Source organism: Gopherus flavomarginatus, chromosome 20 (genome assembly GCF_025201925.1).
Source record: "Gopherus flavomarginatus isolate rGopFla2 chromosome 20, rGopFla2.mat.asm, whole genome shotgun sequence".
Lineage (NCBI taxonomy): Eukaryota > Metazoa > Chordata > Testudines > Testudinidae > Gopherus > Gopherus flavomarginatus.
In genome coordinates this window covers 23,610,807-23,621,556 of record NC_066636.1, presented here as the reverse complement: position 1 = coordinate 23,621,556, position 10,750 = coordinate 23,610,807, and positions in this window count along the sequence as shown.

Here is a 10,750-nt window from a genome sequence, read left to right as displayed (position 1 = left end):
AGAGAGACAACAGATGGGTACAGAGTTGGGAGTACAAGGAAACGACAATACTGGTTGGTGGCATCGGTCTTGATCACCGCACACCAGCAGCCTAACCACGTGTCATAAACAGATAGCTAAGGGTTAATGTCTCTTTCACCTGAAGCACCTGACCAAAGGACCAATCAGGAAACCGGATTTTTTCAACTTTGGGTGGAGGGAATTGTGTGTCTGAGTCTTTTGTCTGCCTGCCTGCTTTCTCTGAGCTTTGGAGAAGTAGTTCTACTTTCTAATCTTCTGCTTCTAAGTGTAAGGACAAAGAGATCAAATAGTAAGTTCTATGGTTTCTTTTCTTTGGTATTTGCATGAATATAAGTGCTGGAGTGCTTTGATTTGTATTCTTTTTAAATAAGGCTGTTTATTTAATATCCTTTTAAGCAATTGACCCTGTGTTATATCATCTTAATACAGAGAGAACATTTGTATGTATTTTTCTTTCTTTTTATATAAAGCTTTCTTTTAAGACCTGTTGAAGTTTTTCTTTACTTCAGGGAAATTGAGTCTGTACTCACCAGGGAATTGGTGGGAGGAAGGAATCGGGGAGATCTGTGTGTTGGATTGCTAGCCTGATTTTACATTCCCTCTGGGGGAATAGGAAAGTACTTTTTGTTTCCAGGATTGGGAACAGAGAGGGAGATTCACTCTGTTTGGATTCACAGAGCTTGTGTCTGTGTATCTCTCCAGGAGCACCTGGAGGGGGGAAGGGAAAAAGGATTATTTCCCTTTGTTGTGAGACTCACGGGATTTGGGTCTTGAGGTCCCCAGGGAAGGTTTTTCAGGGGGACCAGAGTGCCCCAAAACACTCTAATTTTTTGGGTGGTGGCAGCAGGTACCAGGTCCAAGCAGGTAACTAAGCTTGAAGGTTTTCATGCTAACCCCCATATTTTGGACGCTAAGGTCCAAATCTGGGACTAAGGTTATGACACCACGCAGCTAAAATATTTTAGTCCCATTTAACATTGCTCTGGATCTTGAAAAAACATACATCAATGCCAGCTGAGGGCAAAGTGGCTGTAGAGGATCTGATCTGATAGAATCTTATATTCACTTGAGAATCCAGAGTGACTTCTGCTTGTCTGGCCTCTTTGGGCCACTAGAGGGCCTGGCAGGACCGGGACAGAAGAATGAAATTGAAAGTCGGTATGGAGGCGTGTCAGCAGTTAAGGTTCAGAACAGCATTCCTAAGTCACTTGAGGGGTGAGGGCAAAGTTTCCTCTCATTAATAGTGGAATGGCTTTGACAGTGAACGTATTTGACTTGTGCAAATTTCAGGGGCAATCAGGGCCAGATGTAGACAGGTGCTTAACTTGAGCTATGTGGTTGGTCTTACTGAAATCAAAGGGCAGCTCATATATGGTTCACCTTAACCATGCATAAGTCTCTTTTGAGAATAGACTTTACTGAATCGTGTATAACAAGAGCGAACACTCAGTAAAGAGCACGTGCACCGTGTTATTGGCTAGATCTCTTCATCTCTAAGCTTAATGTATATTATCACATTCTTATCTGAAGACTTGACAAAACCTAGTTCTGAAATCGCCCAAGAATGGAGCTATCAAAAGACTTTCAAAAGCAGGGGAAAATTTACTGTTTTGGACTTCTTAAACTGTTCCTGCAGACTTAACCTTGGTGGCTGATGTAAGTTCATATTCTTAATTCATACCCAAAATAATAGAGAGGCATTGTGCTTTGATGGAAATAGAGCATTCATTCACCTCTGCCCTGAGTAAAGCAGCTGCAGCACAGCTAGGGAAGCTAAGCATTCTCCTTTTGCCCTGCCTTTAATGTTTTAAATTTATTCCAGCCTCTAGTAGCCACAGCATATAATATTTGAGCACAGACTTTATTCTAAACACTCAATGTCTAAGACTTACTACAATTGTAACTTTCCTAATGGAAACTGGAAGAATTCTGGAAGAACATGACAGGAAAAGTCCATCGAAACAGATCATATTAGAGGATGGATGGTTGGGTTATCACTATAAAGAGACAAAGAATCTCTCTCCCATGAATGTTTAAGGATAAGAGCTTTAGTGTTTACATTAGCTTTACTACCTAGTGCTGACCAGCTTCCAGTATAAAACCACATGGTTTTTGACTGAAGTAAAGTTGTAATTCCTTCCAAAAGGCCCTTTGATGATCCAACTTTTTCTTATTTAACAATTTTTATAATTCCTTCTAAAAGTAACGAATATCCTAATGGAATCTGGTGGCCCGCTATTTCTAACAGCCCTTGCCACACTCTGGAACCAGCTTCTTAGGACTGAAACAATTCATATCTTACCAGACTCTCTTATCTTTCACAGGATTAAGCTATCCCTTTTCACTAGTTAAATCATCCTGTAACTTTTCACCAATGTCAGTTAATACTATATAGACTTGTAATGCATCCATATAATCCCTGTAGTCTGTTATTCTAAACTAACAGGTCATTAGAAGTACGTTTCTGTTTAATTTTAACTAAGAGGTTCCATTTAATTCACTTTAAATTGACAACTTCAAATTCAGGGTTGGAATACTCTGCCTGAGATGGTTCCCCCGAATAGGAGAGACACATACACTTGAAGGGGCGAAATAGTAAAAACAGGGCTACCTTAAAATTAGTACTGTTCAATACTCTCAGACAGCTCCCTCTGTTTGAGGTCAATGTGAAATGGCATTCCACATTATCACATCCTCCACCAACAGCTCCAACCCAAATCTATTTCAAGTTACAGAATTCATGCAATGCAAGGTTTTTCTTACCTTTTCCATAGATTGTCTAGGGGAAATGAAAGGAAAAACTCTTTGTCTTATGATAGATAACTTCCCCAGAGCGGGGCGCTATAGTATGATAGTATGCCTATGTACAGGGTATTGTGTAGGAATGTCCAGAACTCTGCTTTCAATAGGCACACGTGAAGAGGAAGCCTCCATGTTGCAATGTTTTCTTTTTTGATACTTGAACACTGAAAACCTTTTCCTGAGTTTGTGGAAAGATTAAGAATTTCTGTGTCCCCAGGACCCAGTCAAGCATGAAAATCTCTCCAAAGGACAAAGTTAGTGAATGGGTCCTTTTCCATACGGGAGTCAATATTACCCAGAGAGGAGAGCCTGATGGGGGTTAATGAAACCAATTGATCTGGGAAGCTAAAGACCTGGTGTTGACTTGAGAGGAGTAACATTAAATTGAATGGGAACATAAAGGGCCAGCTTTTCGCACACTTAGCGCCCTCTTCTCAAAGCCTAGAGGCCAAAATCTCTCATCCTTAGCTAGAAAAGCTTCTTGAAGGAAAACCAGATAAAATGGAGATAAATCATTCCTATATTCCATATCCTGAGACTTGCTTTTGCGACAAGCAATGGTCTACGAGTGAACCTTGATCAAAATTGATCAGATCCAATCAGTCATTCTTCATCCTTCTGCACTGAAAGACTGTCCTGGTAAACACTGACACTCACTTCCTAATAAGGCCTATTTCTCCAACATTATAACGCTGTATCCTTTGGTTAGCTCAAGGGTCTTGGGCAATTGGATATAATATGAGGCCATTGGCTTTCATCATACGAACAGCAGATAGGCTGACAGGATATGCTTGAATACCCTGGCCATTCATTTTATTCCCGGGGGGCAGCAAATGTTCCCTACAATTAGAGAAATGTAGATTGTTTACCTTTAAACTTTTCTATCAGGAGAACGTTCTTACCCTAGATTTCCTTAACAACCCTCAGCAGAGCAGGGCTTAAATTCCACCTACATTGACTCTTGCTGTCGTGCCTTAGGAAGCCTCTTTCTCTTCAGAATTTATTTGTAGGTAGAAACAAATGCACCACTTACTTCGATAACACATGTAATTGCAGGGCTGCAGTCAGAATCGCGATTTCCCTTTTTCCCGAGAAGCATTGTTAAAAACCAGGGCCACGCCCCTGTTATGCTTCTGATTTCTTACACTTGAATCTGAAGCCCATGGAATTAAAATGTGCTGAGAGGTCAGAGTACCTTGTGGGGAGGACACCAGGCTGCCCTCTCAGCTCAGGGTGTAGGAGACAATTGGAGGAAACGGTCAAGCTCTCACATTGCTCATTTGGAACACACCAGGCTCCTTTTGTTGGGCATTTAACTGTTGCTGACAAGGTCGAGCTGTTCCCAATGAGAAGGGATTCTGAACACCCGACTGGCGTTACTTGGTACTAGCAGGGGAACTGCAGGGTAACATCTCTCTTGATTAACAGCCTCTTGCCAGAGCTGATTCTCTTTTGACCATGAGCTTGTAAGTAGTGAGCAGGCACTGAGTCCCTTTGCAGGAGTGCATTGTTATTCAGAAGGCCAGATTCATGAAGTATTTAGGCACTCAGCTAACAGGAATGCAGCAGAAAGGAAACCAGAGAATTTATAACATGTTGCAGAATCCCTTTAATGCTAATATGATAGGAATACATAGGAACAGACAGAATGCAGAGTAGGAAATACATTTCCAGGATGTCAAGAAGAATGACAACATATCAGCTGCTCCCAGGTGATGCAATTCCCATCAGATGTTCTTCTCTCTTTGGCACAGCTGCAGAGTTTGACAATCAAGTCCTGTTTGCAGCCATTTTCAGTTAAGTGTTTTATCCCAGCCCTGGTCTAATTCGATTAAGCACAATATCAGCAGAGGAATAACCTCTTTCTCTGTTGTACATCTTCTGTAGCAGTGGTGGAACCGGAAACAATTGATCCATGTTCACAGAAAGGCTGGAAAACATAGGTCCCAATTCTCATTGACATTTATGGCCCTCGACATTACTCTGTCAGAAGCCTTCAAATGAGTGTAAATATAATTTGTATGAACCCAGAAGCCCCTGCTGCATTGACACTGTCAGAGCGGCCTGAAGGGGCCATCACGAAACTGAGATTTGGGCCTTCAGATAGCTAGAGAAAAACAGAGAGTATCAGAGACATTAGAGGAAACTGTCCTAAAGTGCCCCCTGGCAAATCCAAATTTGGTGCAGGTTTCCTGAGGTGCTGAGAACTCACAGCTCCCATGGGAGTTGTGGGCACTCAGCATTTCCAAAAGCCATTGTCCATGAGCTCAGCCATGAATCTGTATCGTGCTTTTCATTTCCTGGTTGTTCCTTGTCCCATGGCTATTCCTCCTCAGCTAAACATGGATACTGGTATCGTGGGACACAGGGGTAGGGGTAGGGGTAGAGGTAGGGGTAGCAGCAGTGTTTGGGATATGGGTAGCAGGGTTTGGGATAGGGATAGCAGCCGGGATAGGGATAGGGGTACCAGCACTTGAATGGCTTTTTGCACCAGAATGGTGGGTAGTATCCACAATCGCCTCCATAATCGCTTGAGCCCCCATAATCCCACGGTTTGTAGCATCAAGGTTTACAAATCTGATGGTGTGGTTTGCAGCACCGAGGTTTACAAATCTGATGGTTTGGTTTGCAGCACCAAGGTTTACCAATCTTTTGGTGGTGGAACAACATCTCTGTACATTGGACGTAAACCTGGAACACACAGAAAGGAAAAGAGTCAACATAATGCCTTAGAGCCAGTGGAATAAACGAGTCAAAGCTCAGTTCCTATTGACATGGGGGCCAGGTGGAAAGAGAGCGAGCAGGGAAATGATGACCTAGTCCCTCAGTTCCTGGCTCCATTTTGCCTCCCATGGTGTCATCCTCCTAGTGCTTTTGCTCCACTCTCTCTTCGCCTCCCTCTTAATCAGTCCCTTTGATCCCTTCTCGATACCTTTGTCTTAAAAACACTGAGTGGAAGAAGGAAATATATGCCAGAGACTGTTTCTGTCAGGCAGGTGTGGGATTTGTATTGCACTTAGAAGGTCTTTGTTCAAAGCATGGCTGGGACAAATGTGTTCAGGTTAGTTTCCTGTAATGATTTCACTTCAGCATGCAGAGCACTTCTCTCCAGAATCAGAATGTGACACTTTGGCTTGTAAAGCTTATGAGTCAGCAATACTTGACCATGCATGAATGGAAAATATTCTTCGTCAATACAAAACGCTAAGGACCAGATCTTGAACCGGCGGAAATCCCCACTGTTTAACAGAGCTGAATGGTGCTACGCTAACTTACAGCAGCTTGGGATCTGCATCTCACACTGCTAGTGAGCACATAAGAGCACAGGAATTGCCTTACTGGTCCAGAGCAGAGATCCACCCAGTGTAGCAATCTGCCTGAGATGTTGTTGAGCACTAACTGCTGCAGAATAGATTGGAAGAGCACAGAGGTGGTCCGTTGTTCAATAAACTGGGGTTAGGGGTTCCTCCTAACACCCCTTAGTTAAAAGTGGTTGAGGAGTTTTTTCAAAGCTGCCTAAGGGATTTGAATGCCTATTTCATAGTGAATTTAAACAGAATTTGTGTCCCAAATGCCTATGTACCTCTGAAAAAAATTGCCACCTTGACTTCTGTACCATGAATCCACAAATGCCTGGAACTTTATAATCACATTTTTTAAATGGAGCACCCGTAACATAGACAGTAATCGGAGTGTATGTGCAAAATTAAGCCCGGAGTTAAAATGATTATTCAACCTACATCTTGATAGTTATAGAGAGATTCAGTCAAATCGCATCAGAGGGGTAGCCGTGTTAGTCTGGATCTGTAAAAGTAGCAAAGAATCCTATGGCACCTTATTGACTAACAGACGTTTTGGAGCATGAGCTTTCGTGGGTGAATACCCACTTCGTCAGATGCATGTAGTGGAAATTTCCAGGGGCAGGTATATATATGCAGGCAAGCTAGAGATAATGAGGTAGTTCAATCAGGGAGTATGAGGCCCTGTTCTAGCAGTTGAGGTGTGAAAACCAAGGGAGGAGAAACTGGTTCTGTAATTGGCAAGCCATTCACAGTCTTTGTTTAATCCTGAGCTGATGGTGTCAAATTTGCAGATGAACTGAAGCTCAGCAGTTTGTCTTTGAAGTCTGGTCCTGAAGGATGGCCACCTTAAGGTCTGCTATAGTGTGGCCAGGGAGGTTGAAGTGTTCTCCTACAGATTTTTGTATATTGCCATTCCTAATATCTGATTTGTGTCCGTTTATCCTTTTCCGTAGCGACTGTCCAGTCAAATCGCGCTTACCCAGTTCACTGAGGATAAGTCAAGAGAAGCGATTAAAGAAACCCGAGTCATGAGCACTTTGATATAGTTTCTTAGATTGCCTGGAGAATTGAGACACCCTTTTGCTTGAGGTCTTAATTAGAAAAAAATATTTTGCTGCAGTTGTCACTCCTTCAATTGATACAATTGGTTTCTTCAGTCTTCAGGATTATTGAGTCATGTACCTCACATGGGATGGCATGCATTGTAAAAGTTTTATTGAACAAATTCATTCCTGATATCAATCCAGTGACCCCATAAGAGTTATTGCAGGAATGAACTTGCTGTTAAGAACTGTATCTGTTGCACAATCTGTTGTCCTACAGAGGATTCCAGTTTGGTCTTATAAAGCTACATTGACATGTGTTGGTATGTCCTGGGGGCCAAGGGCAGTCTCCCCTATGGAATTTCCTAGGAGGAACGGAGCATTTAGGCTCTATGGTTTGAAATTTCAGTAGGTCAGAAGGACAGTGTAAGGCCTATGAACTGCGTTAGTCACACAGGCTTTCAAAAGAGATCTTAACAGGCACCAGAGATTTGCACAGGCATTTGTGCTGACCCTCTGCTTAGGGGTGAGTTTCCCCTTAGGTTAATTAGAAATTCAATTAGTTGTGGTACAAGAGCTGTGGGATCAGGGTAATCATCATGGGAGAAACTCACTGTGCCTCCTGTTGCAGGGCTGCTCTTGGTTTGAGGTGAGGGTTGGTGGTGGGTGAAAACAAGTTATGTTTTATAAAGGCTTTGAGATAACTCTTGGGATGTTTCTGGCATCAGTAAGATGATCTCCATCCGACAACAGCCAACACAAGCTTGCCGCACGCTTGTCTACTATGATGAGAATATTTTTTTAAGTGTACCAGAGTCTCCAGGAAGGTTTCCTGTAACCAGGCAAGGCTGAGAAGCCTTGCTGTGATTCGAAGGCTCAGAACACCTTCGAAGGTTATGGGGCCGTGCAGATCTCTGCCGGTCAATCTCTGAGGAATGTGTATAATGAAAGGAAATGCAAAGCTTCAAATTCTGAAGGGAAAATCACAATATTATTAGGGACAAAGTGTCCTGTGGAACTTTACAGACTGACAGACGTATTGGAGAATAAGCTTTCGTGGGTGAATACCCACTTTGTGAGACGCATCTGACAAAGTGGGTATTCACCCACGAAAGCTTATGCGCCAATACATCTGATAGTCTATTAAGTGCCACAGGACTCTGTTGCTTTTTACAGATCCAGACTAACACAGCTACCTTTCTGAATCTGATCAGGGGAATGACAGGAATGATTTAGATATTAATTCCTTGTAAAGTGACTCTGTTACTCAATAACAGGGTGTCTTCCAGCAACAAACTATTATCATCATAACAGAATATTTTAGACATCAAAAGCCTTAATGAGTGTTTGTGAAGAGGGTTGATACCCAGAGTGCCAAGGAAGTGGAACATCCATCACTAGTGCTACCATCCCTGTTTTATATGTGGATAAACAAAGGCACATTGAGAATAAGGTCTTACAGGAAGTAAGCTGCAGAGACAGAAGTAGACACTTTAGTCCTGACAACATGTGCCATGTACTTCCCACTGATCCTGAACCCTGTCAGACCCTTCACTTTGTTGGATTCTAAACAAATGACTGTTAAGAGAGTAATTCATAGAGAGACTCAAACATGGTTTTTTTGTTTTGACAAGTTTCTAGCAGTGACCGTATGTGTCTCATCACAAACTTTGATATTTGAGTTATAAAATGAAGTTTTTGATCCTACACCATCGATGACCAACTGTACTTATCATTCCTTTGCTGAATTATTATCTCTATGGATAAGGAAGGCCAACTTAAAGTGAAACACTACACTATATAGGTGAGGTTTGTTTTTGCTTAGATCAGAAGAAGATTCATCTAGAAGCTCCCCAAACATAACAAGGAAATGACTGAGTTTCTCTAACAATTACAGTCATGTAAATTGCATGTTAAGAAGCCCAAACCACTAAAAGTTATAAAGAAGACACTTTACTAATGTTATCTTGCAATGCAGACTAATAGTGCGCAACCCTGGGAGTAGTATGTGGCACAAATTGTCAGGACATTTGGGTTTTATTTCTTTCTCTTCAGCTGACTTATTTTGTGACCTCCCACTCAATTTCCCCTGTTTATTTGCATCTAAAATGAGGATAACAACCTCCTACAGTATGTTCTGAGCTCATAACTCAGGATATAAAACCACTTCATAAACACTCATTAAAGTTCTAGATATGCAAAGTGTTGCATAATTATAATAATTTATTATTCTTGGAAGATGCCCATCTTTTGATTAATAGATTCTCTTTAAAAACATATTTCTCTCTCTCTCCTGTTTACACCTTAATCAGGTCACGATTTCCAACCTCAGAATTAGTAGGTATTTGATGTTCATTGAATAGCAGCGATATATTTCTCTTTTGTATAAAATTCCATTGTAAAAGAATGATGCATCAGATCCTCGCTGGTGTAAATCTGTCCGACTGTGACTTTCATGACCTCTGCAAGCCAAAGAAATGGTTGTCCCTTTTCCCTGGTTAGGGGCAGCACTGGGATGTATATAACTTTATTGCTGGAACACTTTCTGCAAGAGAGGGATCTGGAAGCATGTCCTTTGGCTGGCCAGAGCCTGAATCTCCCTAATCAAAATCAGCATGAATTTAAAGGACCGGACTGGATTCCTATACGTGATCCTGTTGCACTGATCTAGCTCTGAATTTCCTTCAGATTCATTCCCATTGTAAGTCCTGTGAAGTCAAGAGAATGACAACAGGAATGTAGTTCTCCCACGAAAATTTTCATATCAAAGACTTCTGCAGGGCGTATCATGGATGTTGTTCCATATGAGATTGGCAATAGATCAATATTCATAAGGAAAACAATTACATCATCAGAAAGAATGTCAAGTGCAACGAAATGTGTTTGGTAACTAAGCAGGATCTCATACACACACGGTGTCTCAAATCCTCCCAGAGGTCTGTTAGACAGTATAAAAGCTCTTGTGAGGCCAGGCTTTTCAAACCCTTCTCTCGACTTCCTCTCCTTGGTGACTGGGTAAGTTTGATTTGAATCAATCTTTCTCTAACTATTGAGGTGTCATGTTAGTGACTGCTGTCATTTAGGACTTAATGTTGCATGTTGACTCTTATTCTCAGCAATGCTAAGGAGTTTTCCCATCAATTTTTTTTTGTAGTTCTTAAGTTGCAGGCATTGGTGAATTGATGCTCGGGAAGAGGAGAGTGGGATTTGCAGAGCAACACATTTGTCTGATCCCCTGTTCTTATTACTCTTAATTGAAAATAGAGAAATGGCACCTCGTTAGTAGCGGGAATAACCCCATAGTGTAGCTTTAAATGAGAGTTTGGGGGAGGAAACGATTCTAGTTTATTCCATAAGGATCATTTTTGTGTTTGCCAACTTTATTCAGAAGCCGTTAGCACTCAACACTCTTTGAGACAGGAGACTGGATTAAACGGACACCAGTTTGACAAAGTCTGACAATTCGTCTATTCTGATGTGTGCAAGGAACAATTTAAGAGGCTGATCTTAGGTTGGTTTAACTCTGATGAAGTTAGCGTAACTAAGCTGATTTAACCCAGCTCAGTATCAGGTCTTTAGCAT